General features: G+C 45.2%; 1 long non-coding RNA gene across 1 annotated transcript; it reads right to left on the bottom strand.

Moving 5' to 3' along the window:
• Positions 1–13107: 13107 nt before the first annotated feature.
• LOC307243722 lies at positions 13108–18954 on the bottom strand. The gene is made up of 3 exons (XR_013844629.1): positions 18688–18954; positions 16299–16391; positions 13108–13876 (listed from the first exon to the last, which is right to left on the bottom strand). It is a non-coding gene; the product is annotated as an uncharacterized lncRNA (long non-coding RNA).
• Positions 18955–20025: the final 1071 nt, after the last annotated feature.

Raw genomic sequence — 20025 nt, 5'->3', positions numbered from 1 at the left:
GATCCCCCGGGTCCCCCCGCCCACCCATTCCTCTCGTACTGATGACTCTGGATGCTGCGGCTCTGGATCAAATGATGTTGGCTAAGGCTGTCAATCCATCCCCTTGGATCAATGACAGAGAAGGGACGATAGGAAGGCCGAGCAGAAGTTGGAAGAAATAAAAGTTCAAAACATTCACATGGAAGGATTTACCAGGCGAAACCAAACATCAAAGCAGCGAGATCTGCCTCCGGCTGAATTAATATTAACAAGCACGAATTCGGTTCAATAACCGTTCATCATCTTGTGAATCCAGCTGCTCCTGTGCCTCCTGTCTCGACAACTGCCCACTGTGAATTTTGTTTTTGTCCAACCGGCTAAATGTTTTATTTGGTCGTGGCATTGCTCTGATCCTTGCATCTCACCTCTTAAAATCCATCCTTTGTATCAGTGTTCTACAAACATCAGAGCGACAGTTTTTGCTGAGTGACTCGTCCAGAACCGACACTCTTTGGGAAAACATCTTCTGGGGGTGAGTCTTTCAAAACTCTCTTTTTCCGCGTCTTTGTGTGGACAAAGAAAAAGGGAGCTCCTTGAAAACGTGACATGGAGAAAACTGCATAACGCAGACAAAAACTTCAACAGATAGTGCCCATAAATATCCACATCCCCAGGCAGGAAGAACGGCCACACGCCAGCCGAGTGGCTCTCCCTGGGCCCTCCAACACAGAGACACAGGCAATGGTGTTGAAACGTACCAGTTAATTAAAGATAGTGGGGCAAGATAGATCCAGCCTGGAGCGGATGGGAACATGACATGATAAGGCATCCCCTCGAGTGTGCGTGGGGATGGGTGATTTACCTGCTGCCTGCTGATTGTTCTGAAGAGCAACAGGCGTACAGCCACCTCTGATCCCGGGCCCAATTACCTAGACCCTAGACAGGTGTGGCTGCTAAAATCACCCTCACACCACAGTTTTGCTTCACATTTATTTTTTATTCTATTTTTTTTTTTGTTCTATTTTATTCAATTATTAATTTCATTCAAAATGTTTATGGTTGTTTTTATTTTTATTTGTTCTGCTTATGGTCTGTAAATTCCTTGTATATACAAATGTATCCAGCAAATTAAACGATAATAAAATATATTCTGATGTATATGGATAATGGCCCTATTTTTTGTACTTTTTGCACATTGTGTTCACTGTGGGATGTTTGCCCACTGAACACCTAACCCGCCTGTGAAAGTGGAGTGCTCCTTATTTGAGTCACTTCCCAAGGTTTCTTTGTTTGGTCATCCTTCTGGATTGGGAGCCAGTGGGGTAGATGTCCAATTTTCTTGTAAAAGTGGGTCAGTGCAGCCCTGTGAGACTGTTCCTGCGATAAGGGGCTTTAGATAATAAAGGTGACTGGACTGGGTGTCAGCCATTCCAGTCGCAGCTCTGTAAGTCTGTAAATGGGTTCCCTGTGAACTTCTTGTGTACGGGTGGACACAAATGGGTCTGCTATTATTCTATTGCTGTTGCCCTCCATTTCAAGGTCACTCTAGACTTAAATGGTTTTCTGCTGCAATAGATTGATTCCACACTTACCGTGGCCCCCATGTTCACTTCAGCCTGATATTATTGAGCCACCTCGCCGGCAATGGTGAGAATGGCGTTCCATAATTCACCACTTCTACACCTTCCACATCCGCTAAAGCGTCTCGCCTGGGTCCAAGGATATTATTTGCTTAATATAAATAAGTGGTACTTTCTTTAATCGCTGTAGGTAAATTGTCTGTAAGCTTTTGTTGGGAGAGGTTGGCCAGCTGGCAGGCAGCCCAGAAGCAGTTAGGGATTTAGTATCTTACCCATTTACACCCTGGGATCAAACCCAAGTTCATTTGGCTGGGACGTCACCTTTCAGTCCACCAGGCTGTTCTTAGGTAAAAACATGAACTTTTAAGAAGATACTAAACTCGACTTTCAGCTGAATAGCGCCCTGTGCTGTACAATAAACATGTAAAAGAGCCCAAAGACTGGCCCAAAAGTGACGACATTCCCAAAAGGTTTAGTACTCAAATAAATGTCCACACCAGCCGACTTGGCCGTTGTTTGGACCAGGCACCTTGTTGTAGCTGCCCTCCCAGGCGCCACAGCAACATTAACTTGACGTTTAGCGTCTTTGTCTGTAGTTTGTCATCACCCCGTTCTAGCAAATGTGTGAAACGATGAATGTGGTTAGGGTTAGCGTTTTTAGGTTACCTGGAACTGTGTGTCCAGGACCCCCTCCGGCAGGTCGGATCTTTGATTCTTGTGGTTTGCGTAGCTGGGTGGCGTAGATGTAGAGTAGAGGCAGAGTGGGGCAAACACTCTTGTCGCTCTCTTCTCTCGGCTTCTTCTAGCTCACGGTGCATGGCAATGCACACTCACACACATACGCACGCAAAGGAACGCACGCGTCTTAATCGTGAATGTGGAAGCTGATGCTGATGCTGTCATTGTCTGTCATAAGGTACTCGCATAACATTTGCCTTGAGTGTACATCCACACAACTCTCTCTCTCTCTAACACACACACACACACACAAGCACACACACAAACACAGTGGCGTAACATAATGGTGAAAGGCCCCGGTGCAAATGGTTTTGCGGACGGCCCCACCCACGCACGCATGCTTCTCTTGTATCGTCCAATAAGGAACGGAGTAAAATTAAATACATCTACATCTGAAAGAATAAGAGGACACATCAGGCTCCGGTGCACCGCTTGTACCGGTGGTACTTACGCCACTGCATGCACGCACGCACGCACACACACACACACACACAGGGAAATTATAGTGTAGAGCATTTCAGCATCCTAACAAAGGGCAACGCGCCCACAGGGAGCTATGATCGTTGCTATTACTGCAGCTCAATCACGCCCCTGGTTTGCAGTGATTGACACAGCCGTGCACTCTGTAACATGCTGCCACGCAATGGTGTGTGTGTGTGTGTGTGTGTGTGTGTGTGTGTGTGTGTGTGTGTGTGTGTGTGTGTGTGTGTGTGTATATATATCATGAACATTGCTGTATTGTGCATCACACCTAGGAATGCACTCTTTATCCGGTGGGGTTTATATTTTTTACATACCACCACATCCGCCCCCACCCCCCAACACACTCAAACACACACACACACACACACACACCCACATACATGTACACAGACGCAGACACACACACACACACAGCCTCACATGTCCTAGATAACCTAATTTGGTGATTGTAAATCCCCAAAGCAAAGATATCAAAGATATCAAAGATATCAAAGATATGTTTATCCCAGATAAAATTAGGGGTGAGTGTGTTGTGTGTATGTGTGTGTGTGTCTGTGGTGTGTATCTGTGTTTGTTATCCCAGATTTAATAAGTAATGAGTGTGTTGTGTGTATGTGTGTGTGTGTGTCTTTGGGGAGAGGTGTGTGCATGTGTATTGGTTGTGAGAAGGGCAAATCTATCTCCAGACACCAAAGGCAGGTTGAGTCAACCCATTGCAAATCGTGTGTGTGTGTGTGTGTGTGTGTGTGTGTGTGTGTGTGTGTGTGTGTGTGTGTGTGTGGTACAGAGTGAGAGGGAAAGCTGTTGGGTCCGACGAAGCCGGTTTCTCAACCAAATGTCTAGCCAATGCTTTGGACATTGTTCTTATTCTCTTTTGCTGCTGGGATGGTGGGCACAATGTTCAATTCAAAGAGCTGAGATCATGCCCAGCCCATAATAAACGTAAAGACGGTCGACGCAGACATCACTCACTCAGTGATATTTTTGCTCTCGAGGCTTTTGCCAACCGGCATCCAACCTGCTTTTAAATGTTTTGATCTTTCAGCCCCAGATGTAACCTCTGAGCAGAGAATGTGACCAGTGGCGAGTAGATCCCCACTGTGATCTACCCCCTGGTGATCCCCACTCTTCATCCCAAAACGATCTCACCCCCCGTGACCCCCGTTCATTTTGCCGTGTGAAACGTCTTTCTGAGCATGGTTGTTCATGTTTGCCGTACACACACAAAAAAAAAAATCCTTCCCAAGTTCATGAGCGGCCTTGGGCGCACTGCCATGGGTTTATCACCAAAATCTATTTAAAACCACATATAATAATATGTTGAGCTATGCCATGAGTCAGGCAGCTAGAGAGAGAGTTATATTTGATATTTAACACACTGAAGTAGAGGAAATGAGGGAGGGGTGGTCCAGATGTACTCTGGTTCTTCAGGCTCCTGTGGAAGGTGGACAGATATTCTGCCGTTACGGCTGCGACCGGGATGAGTGGTGCACAAGCAACATTTAATATTTATATTACTTAGGCTTCAATCAAGATCAGGTCAATCAGGGCAAGATGTCTGTGTCTGAGTAGATGTCTGAGTGTACGATAGTAAGGATGCCTCCTCTGAGTGTACGATAGTCAGGATCCCTCATCTGAGTGAACGATAGTCAGGATGCCTCCTGTGAGTGTGCGATAATCAAGAAGTCTCCTCCGAGTGTACGATAGTCAAGATGTCTCCTCTGAGTGTACGATAGTCAACATGTCTTCTCTGAGTGTATGATAGTCAAGATTTCTCCGCTGAGTGAACGATAGTCAAGATGTCTCCTCTGAGTGTACGACAGTCAGGATGCCTCCTCTGAGTGTACGACAGTCAGGATGTCTCCTCCGAGTGTACGATAGTCAAGATGTCTCCTCTGAGTTTACGAGTCAAGATGTATCCTCTGAGTTTACGAGTCAAGATGTCTCCTCTGAGTGTACGATAGTCAAGATGTCTCCTCCTAATTTACGATAGTCAAGCTGTCTCCTCTGGGTTTACGAGTCAAGATGTCTCCTCTGAGTGTACAAAAGTCAAAATGTCTCCTCTGAGTTTACTAGTCAAGATGTCTCCTCTGAGTGTACGATAGTCAGGATGCCTCCTCTGAGTGTGCGATAGTCAAGATGGCTCCTCCGAGTGTACGATAGTCAAGATGTCTCCTCTGAGTTTACTAGTCAAGATGTCTCCTCTGAGTGTACGATAGTCAGGATGCCTCCTCTGAGTGTGCGATAGTCAAGATGGCTCCTCCGAGTGTACGATAGTCAAGATGTCTCCTCTGAGTTTACTAGTCAAGGTGTCTCCTCTGAGTGTACGATAGTCAGGATGCCTACTCTGAGTGTACGATAGTCAGGATCCCTCATCTGAGTGAACGATAGTCAGGATGCCTCCTGTGAGTGTGCGATAATCAAGAAGTCTCCTCCGAGTGTACGATAGTCAAGATGTCTCCTCAGAGTGTACGATAGTCAAGATGTCTCCTCTGAGTTTACGATAGTCAAGATGTCCCCTCTGAGTTTACTAGTCAAGATGCCTTCTCTGAGTGTACGATAGTCAAGATGTCCCCTCTGAGTTTACTAGTCAAGATGCCTTCTCTGAGTGAACGATAGTCAAGATGTCTCCTCTGAGTGTACGATAGTCAGGATGCCTCCTCTGAGTGTGCGATAGTCAAGATGGCTCCTCCGAGTGTACGATAGTCAAGATGTCTCCTCTGAGTTTACTAGTCAAGATGTCTCCTCTGAGTTTATGATAGTCAAGATGTCTCCTCCAAGTTTACGATAGTCAAGATGTGTCCTCTGAGTTTATGAGTCAAGATGTCTCCTCTGAGTTTACGAGTCAAGATGTCTCCTCTGAGTTTATGATAGTCAAGATGTCTCCTCTGAGTGTACGATAGTCAAGATGTCTTCTCTGAGTGTATGATAGTCAAGATTTCTCCGCTGAGTGAACGATAGTCAAGATGTCTCCTCTGAGTGTACGACAGTCAGGATGCCTCCTCTGAGTGTACGACAGTCAGGATGTCTCCTCCGAGTGTACGATAGTCAAGATGTCTCCTCTGAGTTTACGAGTCAAGATGTATCCTCTGAGTTTACGAGTCAAGATGTCTCCTCTGAGTGTACGATAGTCAAGATGTCTCCTCCTAATTTACGATAGTCAAGCTGTCTCCTCTGGGTTTACGAGTCAAGATGTCTCCTCTGAGTGTACAAAAGTCAAAATGTCTCCTCTGAGTTTACTAGTCAAGATGTCTCCTCTGAGTGTACGATAGTCAGGATGCCTCCTCTGAGTGTGCGATAGTCAAGATGGCTCCTCCGAGTGTACGATAGTCAAGATGTCTCCTCTGAGTTTACTAGTCAAGGTGTCTCCTCTGGGTGTACGATAGTCAGGATGCCTACTCTGAGTGTACGATAGTCAGGATCCCTCATCTGAGTGAACGATAGTCAGGATGCCTCCTGTGAGTGTGCGATAATCAAGAAGTCTCCTCCGAGTGTACGATAGTCAAGATGTCTCCTCAGAGTGTACGATAGTCAAGATGTCTCCTCTGAGTTTACGATAGTCAAGATGTCCCCTCTGAGTTTACTAGTCAAGATGCCTTCTCTGAGTGTACGATAGTCAAGATGTCTCCTCTGAGTTTACTAGTCAAGATGCCTTCTCTGAGTGTACGATAGTCAAGATGTCCCCTCTGAGTTTACTAGTCAAGATGCCTTCTCTGAGTGTACGATATTCAAGATGTCCCCTCTGAGTTTACTAGTCAAGATGCCTTCTCTGAGTGTACGATAGTCAAGATGTCTCCTCTGAGTGTACGATAGTCAGGATGCCTCCTCTGAGTGTGCGATAGTCAAGATGGCTCCTCCGAGTGTACGATAGTCAAGATGTCTCCTCTGAGTTTACTAGTCAAGATGTCTCCTCTGAGTTTATGATAGTCAAGATGTCTCCTCCAAGTTTACGATAGTCAAGATGTGTCCTCTGAGTTTATGAGTCAAGATGTCTCCTCTGAGTTTACGAGTCAAGATGTCTCCTCTGAGTGTACGATAGTCAAGATGTCTCCTCTGAGTGTACAATAGTCAAGATGTCTCCTCTGAGTGTATGATAGTCAAGATTTCTCCGCTGAGTGAACGATAGTCAAGATGTCTCCTCTGAGTGTACAATAGTCAAGATGTCTCCTCTGAGTGTATGATAGTCAAGATTTCTCCGCTGAGTGAACGATAGTCAAGATGTCTCCCATGAGTTTACGATAGTCAAGATGTCTCCTCTGATTTAGGATAGTGAAGATGTCTCCTCTGAATGGAGCCACATTGAACCCGTTTCCTTTGTTTCCACAATCGCAATGGAATTTTCTAGCGATGTTGTTGCAGAGGTGGAGGAATGGAGCAAAGTAGCCTGTGATTGGAACCTGATCTTTGTATGTAGATGAGAAGGCCCAGTAGCTAAATTTGCCTCCCACTAGGAGCATGCGTTTTAGATTTTTATTGTTAGCAGAACTGGAAGTCCTCAAAACATTCATAAAGCTCACAGTCGAAACTTACATTTCAAATACTGAAGCAACATTTTCGTCACATGAACTTCACCAGGAAAATGTATAACCCATGAAGGTCCTTTGACCGAAACGTCAAATAACGTGTGCGTGTGGAAGTTTCTTCTTTTTACAATATTCTGAGGATTTCCAGTTCTACACACCAGTCTCCCTAGATATGTACGTAGGTGTGGAAAGAATCTTGTTTTTCTGATTTATTTTCTGCCAGTGAATTCCAGATGGGCTACAGCACCTGGTATCCTTGGCAGAAGGGTGTTGCAGAGGCAGGCCTCAGCCAGGATGTGTTCTTGTGAGGAGCATGTGTGTTCTGTCGGTGTTATGGAGGGAAAAACTTTTTGGAGCGGGTTGTCATGGCGATGATGGTTACAACAGCTGGTTGTTCCCTGATCACCCTGACTTTCTTGGCCTTCATGTCAGGAGGTCTGCGCGGGTGTTTCCAAGCTCTGTCTGATTGACATCCAGGCAGTAAGCATTTCTGTGAGACTGATTAGACTGATTCATCCTCATTATTAATAAAACAAATGAGAATGTTCAAAGCTGTCTGGGTGAGAATACTTTTTTTTTTCACAGGAAAATTGTAATAAATAGTCGAGAACCAAGAAATAATATTGAAATATTATTGATTCTCGACTATTTACTTGTGCCAATATATATACTGTAAATATATAGATAAATACATATATATATATATATATATATATATATATAGGCACTCCCTCAGTATTTGAGCCGCAGGCAGTACGTCTGCACCGTGACGCTGCTCAAACAAATGCCAAATTCTAACTCTGTTCCAAAGGTCGTCCACCCGCGGCATTCCTCTTGTTAAAAAATCCAATTGGGCCAGTTCTCGGTGTCCCGAAATTGATTTTTATTACAAAACAGTTCAAATGCTGTTTGCTTCTGCCACTAATCACGTTAAGCCAAGCTAAGTAGTAGCTCTAATTTCTTATTTCCCTTATTTGCCTTAGTGTTCCAAAACCTCCATTAAATCCATTTTTAAAAAATACCCATGATGCACCTCAGACTGCACAGCCCATACACCCTCGGCAATGCAAATGTCCCGTAATGCAAAGCATTGAGATAATGGCGCCTGGGCATTAAGTAAGATAATTAAATTCACGTTTACTAAACCATCTAATTTCAATTTAATTTCTCTTTTCTGGCGTTGATCTTCCAGATTAGAGGGATTGAATTACCAGCCGTGAAACGCACATGGAGATGAGGAGTTCATCTCAAGGTTAATTTCGCCGTGCAAAATCAAATCAAATCGAGTGTGATCTTCTAAGATTGTAGAGCGAAGTGGGCAGTGGATGGGTGAATTATCTGGAACACAGTAAGAGATTAAGGCTCCGCCCAGAAAGGCCAACCACGTACTAGATGTTTGTCAATGGACCTTTAGTCTGTGAATAAAAAGAACGACGACTTCTCACAAAAACTACATTCTCATACAGCCACGTCCTCCTGGTTACTTTCCACATACCGTTTGAGCACTGTTGTCAGGAAAATACTAAACTCTAATTTGGTAAACTATATACACTTCTGACGGACAACTTAGATACTTTAAAAATTATCTTTATTTTTCCCGCTTCGTTTGAGTTTGGGCTCTACTGCTCATTACTTTCGGCGAGGAAACAGCAAACAGAGGCACTTAGTGAGCTGGAAATATAGGCGTGATTAGCTCTTCCATCCCCGTCGCGTAGAGGAGTAGAGCCCAACAGGTGGAGGCAGGGGAGGTGGAGGGAGCGCAGCAACGCAGGTAGGGCCGGAGGGACCGGCTGCTTAAAGAGGCCGGCCCATATAAGGGCGTGGAAGCGCGTGGCGCCGTCGAGTTGTCGGACAGAAGCCGCTCCGCAAGCCGGGCCTCATTGAAGACTGCGAGTTGGCCACAGTGCTGGTCAGCGAACGGCTGCTGCCCTTGGTGCTGAAATGTCCTGGTGGTGTTCTTCAATCCCCTCTGCAGTTCGCTTCAGGGTCTATCTGACCTCCGCTCGTCCGTCTCATGGATAAACAAATCTTCTCTGAGCGACAGTCAGTTCCGCTCAAGTGACGAATTCCTCCCGCTTAGTGTGACTGGCTTTGGACGAAAGCCAGAGCTGGATGGCGTAGTGTAAGGCTTTGTGTGTGACGTCCCGTCGTGGCCATACCCTCCGCAGTCTCCATCCGCTCAAATCAATTCCATTCACATGGTCCTTTATCACATTTGCTCCATGGGGCGTCGCAGGAGCACGTCCATTGTTCTCGCCGCCTGAAGTGATTTTCAACGTTGCTTGTCAATACTGCAGCTGTTGTTCCTTCAGAGAGAAATGTGCCGTCAGCTGGAGACCTTAGTTTCACCCTCCAACGCATCGATTCATCTCGAGTAGGGTGTGAACCGATGGCGATTTCAAAGGATTGTTTCAGGATGAAAGGAAGGAAATTGGATTTTAGTCCCGAGCCCTTTGTGGCTTGGACGAAACCAAATGGTTCATAAACCCGGCACACCACTCCTGAAGTTCCAATACTGTAGTTAAAGGATAGCTTTGCATTTTTCTCCCAAGGCCTTATTGAAAATGTCTGTTTCCATCATTTCTAACTGGTCATAGAAGCAACCTCGCTGAATGCCTGCATGCGTGCATTACATGCAGTCCAATGGGGCAAATGATCAAGACTTAAAAACAAACAAACAAACGTTAAATCTCCTTTCAGAAAACGGGAAACTCTCAATATTGTCAGGCAGTCCTTGTATGTTATATTGGGAAAACAAAATGGTCAGTTTTTTAAGGGTGTTTTTGTTGAATCTTTTGGCTACGTCTGTGCTAAGTTGAGCAACTAGAAACAGGCTGCGTCGCCTCCTCCTGGCAACCTGCTGTAGCCAACGTTACACTGCGGATGCACAGCGGCAATTGCACAAACATTCATGTGTTACTGTTATTCAAAACATGACAGAAAAAAAAAAGACACGCACGACTGCAATGTGAGTTTCCCGTTTCCGAAAGGAGATTTTAAGTTTTTTGTTTAAACGCTGAAACTTTTGGCCGGCATGTAAGCACAGTGTGAAGCCTGAGCAGAGTGGCGCGTTTCTTTCCTGTGCTGGGAACAGTTCTAAATGATTTGAATAAGGCCTGGGTCAAAAAATGCAGTTATCCTGTGCTGCGCTGTGATGCAGCAATATAAATCTGCATCCTGTATTATTTCTCAATTTTCCCTCCATTTCGGTTGCAGTTCCCTTCCCGCCTCTGATGCAAATGAAGTCCCTCTGCAAGGCTGGATGATTGAGAACACGTATCAACAGAAATAGGATTTTACAATTCAATTCCATGCTTCCCCATCAGAGCGGCTTCTGACTGAGAAAGTTGTTGTTTGTATCGGGATTTAAAGGTTGTACCGGTGAACTCTGTGACCCTCTGATGATTGACAGCACACCAGTTGATAAACTACTAACATAGACAAACTATCTCAAAATCCATGTTTCAGCTGAACTCTGACTAATAGATGCTGCACCAGATCAGATCTTCCCTCAGTAGAAAATGAGCTGGACAACGTAGCACAGTCTCTCAAATTGACTGTAACTCGCTTAATTCTGAACAGATTTTCGTGAAATTTGGTTTCTTACTGTGGTGAGAAAAATCACGCCGGAGAAGAGGTCCTTCATTCAAGACCCTTTATGATAAAAAAAATAAAACACCTGCGTTTGTTTCCGCAGAGGACAAGACTGAAAAAATACAAAGGATACGTGGTGCGTTCTTTTTTTTTTTTTTTTTTTTTTTACCTAAGCTGAGTGTCCACATCACTATTTGACAGTTTAATAGTGTTGTTTACATTGACTATCTCCAGGGAGTAGTATCTGGGAAGCGCTGGGTCATACTGACAGTCTTCCTTAGCACACAACAATAACAAGTGGGGGATCAGTTCATTTTCTTTTTCAACTACATTATAAACATGAGAAATTGACCATAATACTGGTTATGAATTGGAATTTAATTCAGCTAGTTTCCTCAACTTGTTTGACACCTTAAGTTAAACATTTTAATTTTACAAAAGTTATAATTTTATAATTAACTTGTAATTTATACTGGTTAGACGCTGGGAACGTGCGCTCCACCTGGCAGCCCACTTACTTGCTTCAATAACAGCTCATTTGTTTCGGGTGGTGGCCTCTTGACCTGAGGCAACCTTTTCCACATTTACGAGTTGAATGGAACCCATTCGACCCATTAGCGGCGGCGGCCACCGAAAAGATGCTTTGCTAAAAACGAGGCAGGGCTGGGAGAAGTAGTGATATCATACTGGACGTTTAGCTCCCTGGACTCTTTGGCACACACTCACTTTTGTCCTTGTTCAGCACCCAAACAAACTGTCGTCCTCCTAATGCACGGACCCATTTGAGGAACCATTGGAATCAGGCATGCTCACAATTATGCGTGGAACCTGGCAAAACTCAGCTATTAAGACTGTCTCACACCGACTCCCACAAACCTGAAGCCCATTCATTCCTACGAAAAAGTTCCACGCGCAAAATCTGTGACAAGCTGCGGTGCCGAATTTCCAATTTTTTTTCATTGGAACTGGGCTTAAAATAACTCAATAGGTCATGTGCTGCAAATAAAGTAATGACATAATTTACGTTAACCTTTGATGTCACTGTATTCACTGTCAATAAATCTATTGTTATACAAGTGATTGTGTGGATTTTTTTTTTCGCACTTTGTAAACACTATGTAAAGGGGGTTTCTAACTCTCATTCATTGAGCATGGTAAATGTCCTGCTGTACTGTAAACAAGCTCCCACATTTTCCCTGACATATTTTGGGATGCAAAACTCAAGACACAGTTCGTCCGAAGGCCACTAGGGGGAGGGTCCGACTGTCGGATGCGATTACGGATGTGGTATCAAGCGCACTTAAGTCTGATTTTATCATTTGCTCGATGCAAGGCTGTAAGCATATCGAAACCTTGGTATCTGCGCTGTCGACAGGTATATTTTTGTTCCGTTGGCCTCTGAACTGACCTTACAAAGACAGCGTTTGGCAGTCGTCCTCCTCTGGATTTTCTCCTGAAGTAAAGGCTTGAGGTATCTGATCATTTTTGAGTGCGTAGCGGAGGCTCCACGACGGCATCGCCTGACCTTCTCTGCTTAAGCCTGTGTGCCCCCTCCTAATTATCAGAACGAGGGATCTCACATCAGAGCCACTGTGTTATTGTATTTGTAGACCGCACGTTTTAATATGCTGCGCATGGTCGTAAAAATGGAATAACCAAATTGGATTGTAAAAACCTCTGCTCTACTGGACAATGAGGAAATCCAAATTTCGTCAATATCTTGATGGGAATACTTACAGTATGATTGAATTTGCTAATATAAAGACGTAATACTGTGCAACTTGCGCCAATTTGAAACACCTTCTCACTTATCTTTCTCCTCACTTGTACTCTCCCTCCGTGGACGTAGAGGGAGGAGCGCTCCATACGCTGCTACCACATGACCCCATATTTTTAATTATATTATAATTACATTGAGTCATAAATCCATCCCTGACACACCCTGAGACTTCGGTGCCCAGTGCACCTCTGAGGTGATCACACAGTACGCTGCAACCCTGACACACCGTCTGAATGTGAACGACACATCCTCTCCCTCGTTTCTTTTTCTTAAGTGTAAAATTACTGAAAAAGGGGGGGGGGGGGATATTGCGGGACAAAAGTGTCTGGGAAAACGACAAAAGTCATCGTGAAGTCACAGAACCGTGAAGGATGAATGAACTATGAATGACACGCCCCATCCCGTCCAATAACCCTCCGGGCGCAAATGCTTTCTTTCCTTTTCAAATCCTTTATTGAAAGAGGGAAGGGTCAGGGGCGGGGGGGGGCAATGGCCGGCAGAGGCTGCGGGCAGCCATCCAGCCCGACCGGCTCCTCCGTCGGGGACTTGGCGGTCGGGCTTTCATCCTCTCTGCACGGACAACGGCGTCCCCCCCCCCGGCAACAGATGAGACCCAGGGGCATGGCGCTCCAAAGGGAGGTCGAGAGCTGGTGGCAGGTGGGAAAACAAGAGCGCCTTGTGCATGTGCTCTGGTTTCCGTGTGTGTGCGTGTGTGTGTGTATGTGTGCGCACGCGCATCTGTCTCTAAGAACCCAAACTGGATGTTTTCCTTTCAAGCGTCTTAAAGGCCACCTCTATTATTTCTTGCATTTACTTTGAGATATTGCAGTTATTTTTCTGAGGCACATGCTGTATGCCTGGCTAAAAACAGCACCTGGCAACAAGTAAAGTCAATTTTTTTGACGTTTCTTTGCATTTCAGAGCATGAAATGAAGGTTTTTCAGGACGTCGTGGTGAAGTTTGTTAATGTTGCTAGTGTGTGTGTGTGTGTGTGTGTGTGTGTGTGTGTGTGTGTGTGTACATGTGTGTGCGCGCTCTTATTATTTGGCCCAGCCTGCGTGTTCTCCAGCTCTCGGTTTAGCCTCAGCCACCACGGTGCTCAACCCTGCGGTCGGACGCCGCCGCCGGGGCCAGAACGGGCCTGTAGCTTGGATCTGTCGCCTCTCCATGGCCCTGCACGACGCTTCCCTCCTTCCGCTCTGCAGAGAGAGAGAGAGAGAGAGAGAGAGAGAGAGAGAGAGAGAGAGAGAGAGAGAGAGAGAGAGAGAGAGAGAGAGAGAGAGAGAGAGAGAGAGAGAGAGAGAGAGAGAGAGAGAGAGAGAGAGAGAGAGAGAGAGAGAGAGAGAGAGAGAGAGAGAGAGAGAGAATATATTTTGTGATAGTATTGGGAACATATGTTTCTGAGCTTGACAGAGAGAGAGGGAGGGGTGGGGGAATGCATTGCTGTTTTGAGAGCCTACAACACGTGTTTGAGTTTGGAGAGAGAGAGAGAGAGAATAGTAATTTGTTTGGAGGAACTCTGGGAACGCACTCACAGTAGAGGAGAAAAACAACAAGACGGGAAGGAAGCTAAGAGGGAGGATGGTTTGGATAGAAAGGGGGGTGGAGTCTACTCGGCCTCTACCTTGCCTGACCTCTACTCTACATCCATCTACTCTACCTCTACTCTGCCTGATCTCTACTCTGCCTCCACTCTACATCTATCTACTCTACCTCTACTCTGCCTGATCTCTACTCTGCCTCCACTCTACATCCATCTACTCTACCTAATTCTGTCATCACCGGGGAAATCTGCTGATGAGAATTTGATTAAATCCAGAGTGTTGGAAAGTGCAGCATTTTCGTGGGAGTCCGTGGCTAGAAATGAACTCCAGTTTCCTTTTGAATCCATTCAGCTTTTCCACAATGTCCTCAGGACTCTTTCCTTCGCCTTGCAATTGCAGATGTGCTCCTGATCTAGCGTCTGGGATAGAAATGGGCCCGTTTTCTGATGACGGCAGCCATGGAGAAAGGTCAACCTTATCTCCTGTTTGAATTTGGAAACTCTTTTCGGTGTGTTACCCTTACCTAGCCGACTAACTTCACTGTGTAAAAATAAATCGCTGTGCTCAGCTGTCTGATAAGAGTTTGCGAAACAAGCGGCGCTGCTGACTAGTAGACAAGTTTTGCACAGAGAACGCGTCCTTGTATCAGGCAATATAATGATGTCACCTGTGGCGTGAGCACTCTCCCCGCCCTGGCAGGGGCACCCCGGTGGCTCACCCGGTGGGGTCCCGCCCGCCGCCGTCCCGGTTTGAATCCGGCCCGAAGGCCCGAGGCCCTTGGTCGACGTCCTCCCCTCGCTCTCTCCGTCTCTTTCCTGTCTCTACACTGTCCGTTCCAATAAAGTGAAAGTGCCGCCAAAAAAAAAAAAAAAATCATTTGACCATTCGACCCCAACACCATTAGAGGCAGCATGTCTTCACCAAAGCACTCGCCATCAAAGAATCGCACATAGAGACACAGTTCTCCCACGTCGCTGCCATCGGTGGACTCATCCGCTGCTAGGGACATCACCTCGGCCTTTCTTAGTTGGTTCAAAGGCGTTTCCAACACATCAGCTGCTAATGCCTCCACTCTTCTCATGTACGTTGTGTCCGACATAGGAATTTTCTGGATAGATGCAACATACAGTATAATATTCCTTCTGACCTCGTCATCTAGGACAGCAATGCCACAATCTTTCACCGTCTCTGAACCCATGAATGCTCTTTTCCTTTTTCCCCTAGAATCCATGCAACATGGAGGGAGGCTGTTGCAGTCCTCTCGTGTTCCGAACATGACCGGACAGCGATGGCGGACAGATTGCATTCCTTTGTTACAGCAATCGACTCCGAGCACAGCAAACATATCGGCTTTGATTGAACACGAATGAATAAATATTTCTCAGTCCGCTCGTTGCTGAACTGGCGATTTTCTTCGATTTTTAGTTTTAGAAAATGCTTTTCTAAATACCAACCAAGACTCCCATTTGAAGACGTAAAACTTAGATAGTAAGACCTTTAAGTCTTATAATGAGATGTGCATTGACTCTGTATTTCTAGTGCGAGCCTAATTCTTAGTGCGAGCCTAATTCTTTTTCCATTGACTTCCATTCTGTCTGTTTTTCTGGAGCAGCATCACCTCTGCATTGGCTTCAACACCCGGCTGTAATGGTTGCCGCCTGTTCTCCACGTGGTACTCTGATTGTGCTGATGATACGGTTCATGTATCGTGCTGTCAGATGCAGGTCCACGCCGCAGCTTAAACCCTTCTGTAATTTGGGAGGTGAAAATGAAATAACAAAATAAAAATAGACCACAGCAGGGTCCTGGCTGCCTGAATAACTTTTGTTTTGTCACATCGATTAAAGAAGAACTGTGCCACCTGTGACTTCAGGAACAGCCTGCAAAGCAGCGGAAAGGGTTAGTCGATGGACCGGTGAACAACAAACGCTGGGGTTGGGCGTGACGCCAGTCACCTACAAAGTTGTCATTGCTGTTTTGGTTTTGCGTTGTTGTTTTTCAGCTCTCCTGAGAACACAGCGCTCGGCTCCCTGTCGGGTCGGACTACAGTCTGTCCATCGACCTGTCGCACACTCACCCTTGGCCTGGCTACATCCTGTGACGGAGGATCTCCCCGGCTGCTCTCCGCCTCTCACTGCAGCCTGGACCTTCCGCACCACGTACCTGCAGGCTGGGGGGTGTAGATGCGGAGAACAATGAGAATATCGACGAGGACATAGGGGTGTTGTGGTGTAAACAGGAGGCAGGGGTCTACTCTACTGGAGGAAAGGGAAACAAGTATCCAAACCAACATCAGTGATGTAGTGGAAGACAGCGAGAAGGATGGACGGATACTTTATTGATCTCCGGAGGAAAGTTGCAGTGTCACAGCAGCTCGCATCAAAATAGGATGAGTATTTATTTTCTATCATATTTGATGCCGAAATAATCCATCTCTTCAGCCTCAGTGAGACAAACATACCACTTAAGGTCCGTACAGAAAGAGCAAATTTCATGGATATGTTTTTGTAAAGAGGTTTTCTTTTATTCAAACCAGAAAAGGCCATTTCCGGCACAATACAACTGAGTAGTGTTATTTTCAAATTGGAATAGAAAAGAGCAGCATTGAAGAAATTGGATTAATATTGAAGATTGATGGAAAATGTGGCCTGTCCCTAACCCTTCCAGCCTGATTGACAACACAAAATGACTTTTCAGGGTTAGTTTACAAAGGATTCGTCATTCACCCGTGAATGTGAAGTGCTTAAAACCAGAGGCAGTAGGCAGGGAACATGCAGATTCAAAATATATATATATATTTTTTCTTATTATGACAGAATGAATAACCCCAAAAGAGAAAAACAGCAAACCACAAATCAAATCACAGCGGTGGCTGCTAAAAACTCTAATCAAAAAGAGGGCTGGATCCTTTGTCGTTATTATATTATATTTGCCATTAGTCTTTCTCCTGCCGGACAGAGGGGAGTGTCAGGCCTTTCAGATTCATATCTGCTTTTCATGCCGCAGCTCGGCCAAATTCATTATAACAGAAAAAGGAGAGTTCACAGAAAAAAAAGACGAGGAGTGTTTGATTTATCTGACTCTGGACTCTGGTCGACTCGTGGTCCTGGATTAACGGGTTGGGGTTTGGGATGATTTACATTTACAACATCAAAATACTCCCTCCTGGTCTAGTTGTAACCTGCTGCTGCCACAATCTGTGGTAGTATAATGAATAATCCAAAAAACATGAGGAGTGTAAGTTAGTGTAACCCCAACAGTCATTAGGTTTCAGGACATCTTCATTACGACGATGCATCTGAAGAAATAATGACATGAAATGAAAATGAAAACATATCTACAGCGACAGGAATATACAGGACAAACACACACACACACAGTAATGCATATATATTTTTCCCCCTTCAATTATTTATTCTAAATTTCTTTTTGACTTGAACATTTTTGTTTTTGATTTGACATGAGAGAGATAGATAGAGAAACAGACAGACAGACAGACAGACAGATGCATAGACACTTCTCAACAAGCTTGAACTTTTTCTGAGCTCAGGGGCCACAACATCTGAGCTCAGGGCCAGACCATCTGAGCTCAGGGGCCACACCATCTGAGCTCAGGGGCCACACCATCTGAGCTCAGGGGCCACACCATCTGAGCTCAGGGGCCACACCATCTGAGCTCAGGGGCCACACCATCTGAGCTCAGGGGCCACACCATCTGAGCTCAGGGGCCACACCATCTGAGCTCAGGGCCAGACAGGGATGTGTTGACTCTCTGTTTAACTTGCTTTTAGTTGTTTTCCTGTCCACTTCTGCTGCTTTTAAACTCACATTAAAACTGCTCTGACTGGTTTCACAGGCTGTAGCATTCTGCTATCCCAACCCAACCTAACTCTTACCTAACCTACTGTAACTCTAACCTTACTCTAAACTAACTTTAATCTAACCTAACTAACTCTTACTTAATCTAACCTACTGTAACGCTAACCTTACTCTAACCTAACCTAACTCTAACACTAAACTAACTCTAACCTACCCTAACGTAACTCTAACTTTATCTACTACTAAACTAACTCTAACCTATCCTACTGTACCTTAACCTAACTCTACCCTAACCTTAGTCTACTCTAACTCTGCCGTAACCTAACTCTACTCTAACCAAACTCTACTCTTACTCTGCCGTAACCTAACTCTACTCTAACCAAACTCTACTCTTACTCTGCCGTAACCTAACTCTACTCTAACCAAACTCTACTCTTACTCTGCCGTAACCTAACTCTACTCTAACTCTACTCTAACCCTGCCGTAACCTAACTCTACTCTAACTCTACTCTAACCCTGCCGTAACCTAACCTAGTAGAAAAACACAAAGGAGCTAGCTGGGAGCCGGGCCAATTGCAGAACGTTCAAGACCAAACAAAACCCCAATGTCGACTAAAACCTACATTTCCTTGTGTCGAGACACTCACCGTTGATGATCAGTCACACCATTTTCAACAGACGGGCGGCTCCGGGGCCTTGACCAGACAACAGACGGGCGGCTCCGGGGCCTTGACCAGACAACAGACGGGCGGCTCCGGGGCCTTGACCAGACAACAGACGGGCGGCTCCGGGGCCTTGACCAGACAACAGACGGGCGGCTCCGGGGCCTTGACAACAGACGGGTGGTGTGACCGTCCACCACACGACTCCGCCCCCCGCAGCTGCTTCTCTTCCGCTACAACCAAGCAGGCTCCGCCCCCCGCAGCTGCTTCTCTTCCGCTACAACCAAGCAGGCTCCGCCCCCCGCAGCTGCAGGACACGCCCCTTCTGTTCTGAGGGGCCGGGGTGGGCGGGGTTTATTACGTCATCCGACGTCACAAACCCAAACCCAGAGTCCAGAGCGCTCAGGTACCGCCCGGTTTTATTTTAAATATCCATAATTATCTTTGTAACGTTGTAAAACGAACCTTTTAATGGCGAGTTTCACTTGTTTAACCATTAATAGAAGTCACTTTGTGTCATTTTCTAACTCCACAATATGATCCTTATGTAAGTTTATTGGGAGCTCTCAGGGCAAAGTTCATTCCATTGTTTTATTGCTTGTGTAGAACAGTGCTGGTAGATGCACCGACAGAGGAATGCAATAAACAAAAAATAAATGTAAAAAATATTAAAAATAAATAAATATATATATATATACACACAAAAATATGTAATATATATAAAGAAAGAAATAGAAATAGAAGTAAAGTAAGTAAAGTAAGTAAATATATATAAGTATATATATAAGTAAAATAAGAATCTAGTATTCTATCTAGTATCGTATCTATATATGAATAGTATATATGTAATATAATAATGTAATATATATATATATATATATATATATATATTATTGTCATTTTTTCTTTTAAATGTATTTGAGTTTATATTATTTCGGAGCTCGTTGTTGGCTGGGTAGCACTTATTAAATCATTAAAGTGGACTTTTTTATCAGTGACCCCCGAACGGAGGCTGCTGAGGATGCAGCGCTTCGAGCGGCCTCTGCTGTGACGACTCACCAACGCGCTGTGGTTACTTGATGCATTCGAGTCACATGGGAATTGCTGCTTCTTTACACGCGTCCTCGCGTGTGGCCGCTGCCGAACCCGATCGTTTGGCTCCCGCAGCGGAGAGTTTCCCTGGAAGCCTTTGCTGCTTGTGTATGACATCATTAACTGTGGTCAAATTTGTATTTCATGTCCGGTTAATGCCAAGAACAGCAGTAGCAAGGAAGGTATATGTTTAATCGATTATTATTTATCGTTTGACCATTATTTCATCTA

This window comes from Zeus faber (genome assembly GCF_960531495.2).
Source record: "Zeus faber genome assembly, chromosome: 18".
NCBI lineage: Eukaryota > Metazoa > Chordata > Actinopteri > Zeiformes > Zeidae > Zeus > Zeus faber.
This window is presented reverse-complemented; position numbering and strand designations above follow the sequence as displayed.